The sequence below is a fragment of the Arachis stenosperma genome, chromosome 3 (assembly GCF_014773155.1).
Source record: "Arachis stenosperma cultivar V10309 chromosome 3, arast.V10309.gnm1.PFL2, whole genome shotgun sequence".
Taxonomy (NCBI): Eukaryota; Viridiplantae; Streptophyta; class Magnoliopsida; order Fabales; family Fabaceae; genus Arachis; species Arachis stenosperma.
In genome coordinates, this window is record NC_080379.1 from 11,082,192 (window position 1) to 11,087,939 (window position 5,748).

Genomic DNA, 5,748 nt, shown 5'->3' on the forward strand with positions numbered 1-5,748 from the left:
GCATTCAAGAGAATCCAGAAGGTCTAACCTTGTCTGTGGTATTCTGAGTAGGATTCAATGATTGAATGACTGTGACGTGCTTCAAACTCCTGAGGGCGGGGCGTTAGTGACAGACGCAAAAGAATCACTGGATTCTATTCCGGCCTGATTGAGAACCGACAGATGGATAGCCGTGCCGTGACAGGGTGCGTTGAACATTTCCAATGAGAGGATGGGAGGTAGCCACTGACAACGGTGAAACCCTTGCATAAGCTTGCCATGGAAGGAGTAAGAAGGATGGATGAAGACAGTAGGAAAGCAGAGAGACGGAAGGGAAGGCATCTTCATTCGCTTATCTAAAGCTCTTACCAATGATATACATAAGTATCTCTATCTTTATCTTTATGCTTTATTCGTTTATCACTATACCCAATTGAGTCTGCCTGACTGAGATTTAAAGGTGACCATAGCTTGCTTCATACCAACAATCTCCGTGGGATCGACCCTTACTCGCGTAAGGTATTACTTGGACGACCCAGTGCACTTGCTGGTTAGTTGTGCGAAGTTGTAGTGATCACATTTCGTGCACCATGTTTTGGCGCCGTTGCCGGGGATTGTTTTGTGTATGGACAACTGACGGTTCATCTTGTTGCTTAGATTATTTTTTTCGAAATTCTTGAAGATGAATTCTAGAGTTTCATGATGATTTGTTGAAGTCTGGCTGGCTGCTGCCGAAGCCATGTCTAATCTCATGGACCGAGGTTTCAACTTGTCATCACAAGAGCTTGTTGATATCTATCAATCTTGCTTTTGGAGCAGTGATCTGCTAAGGCTTGGCTGGCCTTTGGCCATGTCTAGTGTTTTGGACCGAAGCTTTCTTTGAAAGCTTGGCTGGCTGTGAAGCCATGTCTAATTCCTGGACTGGAGTCTTAGACTAGCATTGCACTGATTCCTGGAATTCTCATTAAGAATTTTGATATCTTTTTCCACTTAATTTTCGAAAAACACAAAAAAATTTACAAAAATCATAAAATCCAAAAAAATTTCTTGTTTGAGTCTAGTGTCTCATCTTAAGTTTGGTGTCAATTGCATACATTTGTGTGTCTTAAGGATCTTCAAATAATTCTTGATGATTTCTTACTCTGATCTTTGAATTCTTTTGACTTGAGTGTTTGTGTCTCATATAGTGTCAGTAGTATACAAACTGCTAAGTTTGGTGTCTTGCATGCATTGTTATTTGATTCTTGTTGCATTTTGATTATTAAAAATCCAAAAATATTTTTTAAGTTGTGTCTTTTCAAGTCAATAATACAAAGAATTGAAGATTCTGAACATGCTGCAGAGGAATTATACAGAAAAAGCTGGGCGTTCAAAACGCCCAGTGAAGAAGGACAAACTGGCGTTTAAACGCCAGCCAGGGTACCTGGTTGGGTGTTTAACGCCCAAAAAGGGTGCATTTTGGGCGTTAAACGCCAGAATGGATACCATTCTGGGCGTTTAACGCCAGGATGGCAAAGGGGGAAGATTTTGTTTTCAAATCAATTTTTTTTTTCAAGTTTTCAAAGTTTTTCAAAATCAAATCTTTTTCAAATCATATCCTTTCAATCAAATGTTTTCAAAATCAATTTCTTTCCTTTTTCAAAGATACTTGCTAACAATTAATGATTTGATTGAACATCTCAAGTATATTGCCTTTTCTGTTGAGAAAGGTTTAATGTTTGAATCATATCTTTTCTTGTTAGGCAAGTAATTAATCAAATCTTTTTAAAATTGTTTTCAAATCAAATCTTTTTAAAATTATTTTCAAATCATATCTTCTCAATCACATCTTTTTCAAAATAAGTTTTCAATCAAATCTTTTTAATTTCTAATTTCAAAATCTTTTTCAAAAATCACTTGATTTCTTTTCCACTTTGAATTTTCGAAAATTATCAATCAGTTTTTCAAAATGTTTCAAACTTTTTAATTTAATTTTCGAAAATTCTCTTCCCTCCTTCCCACATCCTTCTATTTATGGAGTACTACTCCTTCTTAATGCACAACTCGAACTCTATCTAATCAAGTTCGAATTCTTCTATCTCCTTCTTCTATTTTTCTTTTCCTCTGACACCTCAAGGAATCTCTATACTGTGACATAGAGGATTCCACATTTTCTTGTTCTCTTCTCTTTCATATGAGCAGGAGCAAAGACAAAGGCATTCTTGTTGAAGCTGACCCTGAACCTGAAAGGACCTTAAAGCGAAAGCTAAGAGAAGCTAAGGCACAACTCTCTGTAGAGGACCTAACCGAATTCTTCAAGGAAGAAGAAGATATGGCAGCCGAAAACAACAACAATGCCAACAATGCAAGGAAGGTGCTGGGTGACTTTACTGCACCTACTCCTGACTTTTTGGGAGAAGCATCTCTATCCCTGCCATTGGAGCAAACAACTTTGAGCTTAAGCCTCAATTAGTTTCTCTAATGCAACAGAATTGCAAGTTCCATGGACTTCCAATGGAAGATCCTCATCAGTTTTTAGCTGAGTTCTTACAAATCTGTGACACAGTCAAGACTAATGGGGTTGACCCTGAGGTCTACAGACTGATGCTATTCCCTTTTGCTGTAAGAGACAGAGCTAGAATATGGTTGGGCTCACAACATAAAGATAGCCTGGACTCTTGGGAAAAGCTAGTCAATGCCTTCTTGGCAAAGTTCTTTCCACCTCAAAAATGGAGTAAGCTTAGAGTGGAAGTCCAAACCTTCAGACAGAAGGATGGAGAATCCCTCTATGAAGCTTGGGAAAGATACAAACAATTAATCAGAAAATGTCCCTCAGACATGCTTTCTGAATGGAGCATCATAGGTATTTTCTATGATGGTCTCTCTGAACTATCCAAGATGTCTTTGGATAGCTCTGCTGGAGGATCTCTTCATCTGAAGAAGACGCCTACAAAGGCTCAAGAGCTCATTGAAATGGTTGCAAATAACCAATTCATGTACACTTCTGAAAGGAATCCTGTGAACAATGGGACTAGTCAGAAGAAAGGAGTTCTTGAGATTGATATTCTGAATGCCATACTGGCTCAGAATAAAATATTGACTCAACAAGTCAATTTGATTTCTCAAAGTCTGTCTGGAATGCAAAATGCACCTGGCAGTACTAAGGATGCTTCATCTGAGGAAGAAGCTTATGATCCTGAGAACCCTTCAATGGAAGAGGTGAATTACCTAGGAGAACCCTATGGAAACACCTATAATTCTTCATGGAGAAATCACACAAATTTCTCATGGAAGAATCAAGAGAAACCTCAACAAGGTTTCAACAACAACAATGGTGGAAGAAACAGGTTTAGCAATGGCAAGCCTTTTCCATCATCTTCTCAGCAACAGACAGAGAATTCTAAGCAGAACCCCTCTGACTTAGCAACCATGGTCTCTGATCTAATAAAAACCACTCAAAGTTTCATGACTGAGACAAGGTCCTCCATTAGGAATTTGGAGGCACAAGTGGGACAGCTGAGCAAGAAAGTTACTGAACTCCCTCCTAGTACTCTCCCAAGTAATACAGAAGAAAATCCAAAAGGAGAGTGCAAAGCCATAACCATGGCCGAATATGGAGAGGAAAGAGAGGAGGTGGACGCCACTGAGGAAGACCTCAATGGGCGTGCACCAACCTCCTCTGCGTTCCCCAATGAGGAACCATGGGAATCTGAGGCTCAAAATGAGACCATAGAGATTCCATTGGACTTACTTCTGCCTTTCATGAGCTCTGATGAGTATTCTTCCTCTGAAGAGGATGAGTATGTCACTGAAGAGCAAGTTGCTAAATACCTTGGAGCAATCATGAAGCTAAATGACAAGTTATTCGGAAATGAGACTTGGGAAGATGAACCTCCCTTGCTCACCAGAGAACTGGATGACTTGTCTAGGCAGAAATTACCTCAAAAGAGACAAGATCCTGGGAAGTTTTCCATACCTTGTACCATAGGCACCATGACCTTCAAAAAGGCCCTGTGTGACTTAGGGTCAAGTGTAAACCTCATGCCTCTCTCTGTAATGGAGAAGCTAGGGATCCTTGAGGTACAAGCTGCAAGAATCTCATTAGAGATGGCAGACAACTCAAGGAAACAAGCTCATGGACTTGTAGAGAATGTTTTGGTAAAAGTTGAAGACCATTACATCCCTACTGATTTCATAGTCCTAGAGACTGGGAAGTGCATGGATGAATCCATCATCCTTGGCAGACCCTTCCTAGCCACAGCAAAGGCTGTGATTGATGTTGATAGAGGTGAACTGATCATTCAAGTGAATGAAAAATCCTTGGTGTTTAAGGCTCAAGGATATCCCTCGGTCACCATGGAGAAGAAGCATGGAGAGCTTCTCTCAAATCAGAGACAAACAGAGCCCCCACAATCAAACTCTAAGTTTGGTGTTGGGAGGCTACAACCAAACTCTAAGTTTGGTGTTGAACCCCCACATTCAAACTCTAAGTTTGGCTTTGGGAGGTCCCAACATTGCTCTGAATATCTGTGAGGCTCCATGAGAGCCCTCTGTCAAGCTATTGACATTAAAGAAGCGCTTGTTGGGAGGCAACCCAATGATTATATTTTATATATTTTCTTTTGTTATTTTATGTTTTTTGTAGGTTGATGATCATAAGAAGTCACAAAATCAATTGAAAAAGCAAAAACAGAATGAAAAACAGGAAGAAAAACAGCACACCCTGGAGGAAGAACTCACTGGCGTTTAAACGCCAGTGAGGCTAGTAGTTGGGCGTTTAACGCCCAGTCTGGCACCATTCTGGGCGTTTAACGCCAGAAAGGGGCACCAGACTGGCGTTAAACACCAGAAAAGGGCAAGAACCTGGCGTTAAACGCTAGGAATGGGCACCAGCCCGGCGTTTAACGCCAGAAATGGCTCAAAACGTGATTTTGAGTAACATTTGGTGCAGGGATGACTTTTCCTTGACACCACAGGATCTGTGGACCCCACAGGATCCCCACCTACCCCACCACCACTCTCTCTCTTCTTCCCCCATTCACCACTCACATCACTCCTTCATTTTCCCACACCCTAAACACTACTTCTTCCCCTTTTGGCCGAACCACAAAGCCATTCCCTTCTCCCTCATTTCTTCTTCTTCTACTCTCTTCTTTCTTCTTTTGCTCGAGGACGAGCAAACCTTTTAAGTTTGGTGTGGTAAAAGCGTTGCTTTTTCGCTTTTCCATAACCATTTATGGCATCCAAGGCCGGAGAAACCTCTAGAAAGAGGAAAGGGAAGGCAAAAGCTTCCACCTCCGAGTCATGGGAGATGGAGAGATTCATCTCAAGGGTGCATCAAGACCACTTCTATGAAGTTGTGGCCTTGAAGAAGGTGATCCCCGAGGTCCCCTTTTCACTCAAAAAGGGTGAATATCCGGAGATCCGCCATGAGATCCGAAGAAGAGGTTGGGAAGTGCTTACCAACCCCATTCAACAAGTCGGAATCTTGATGGTTCAAGAGTTCTATGCCAATGCATGGATCACCAAGAACCATGATCAAAGTGTTAACCCGAATCCAAAGAATTATCTTACTATGGTTCGGGGGAATTACTTGGATTTTAGTCCGGAAAGTGTAAGGTTGGCATTCAATTTGCCCATGATGCAAGGAGATGAACATCCTTACACTAGAAGGGTCAACTTTGATCAAAGGTTGGACCAAGTCCTCACAGTCATATGTGAAGAGGGCGCACAATGGAAGAGAGATTCAAGAGGCAAGCCGGTTCAATTGAGAAGGCATGACCTCAAACC

General features: G+C 41.3%; 1 non-coding gene across 1 annotated transcript; it reads right to left on the minus strand.

The window, feature by feature from the left end:
• Positions 1 to 2,694: 2,694 nt before the first annotated feature.
• On the minus strand, positions 2,695 to 2,802 carry LOC130971305 (small nucleolar RNA R71). Its single transcript, XR_009082530.1, has one exon. It is a non-coding gene; the product is annotated as a small nucleolar RNA R71 (small nucleolar RNA).
• Between the last annotated feature and the right edge of the window lie 2,946 nt (positions 2,803 to 5,748).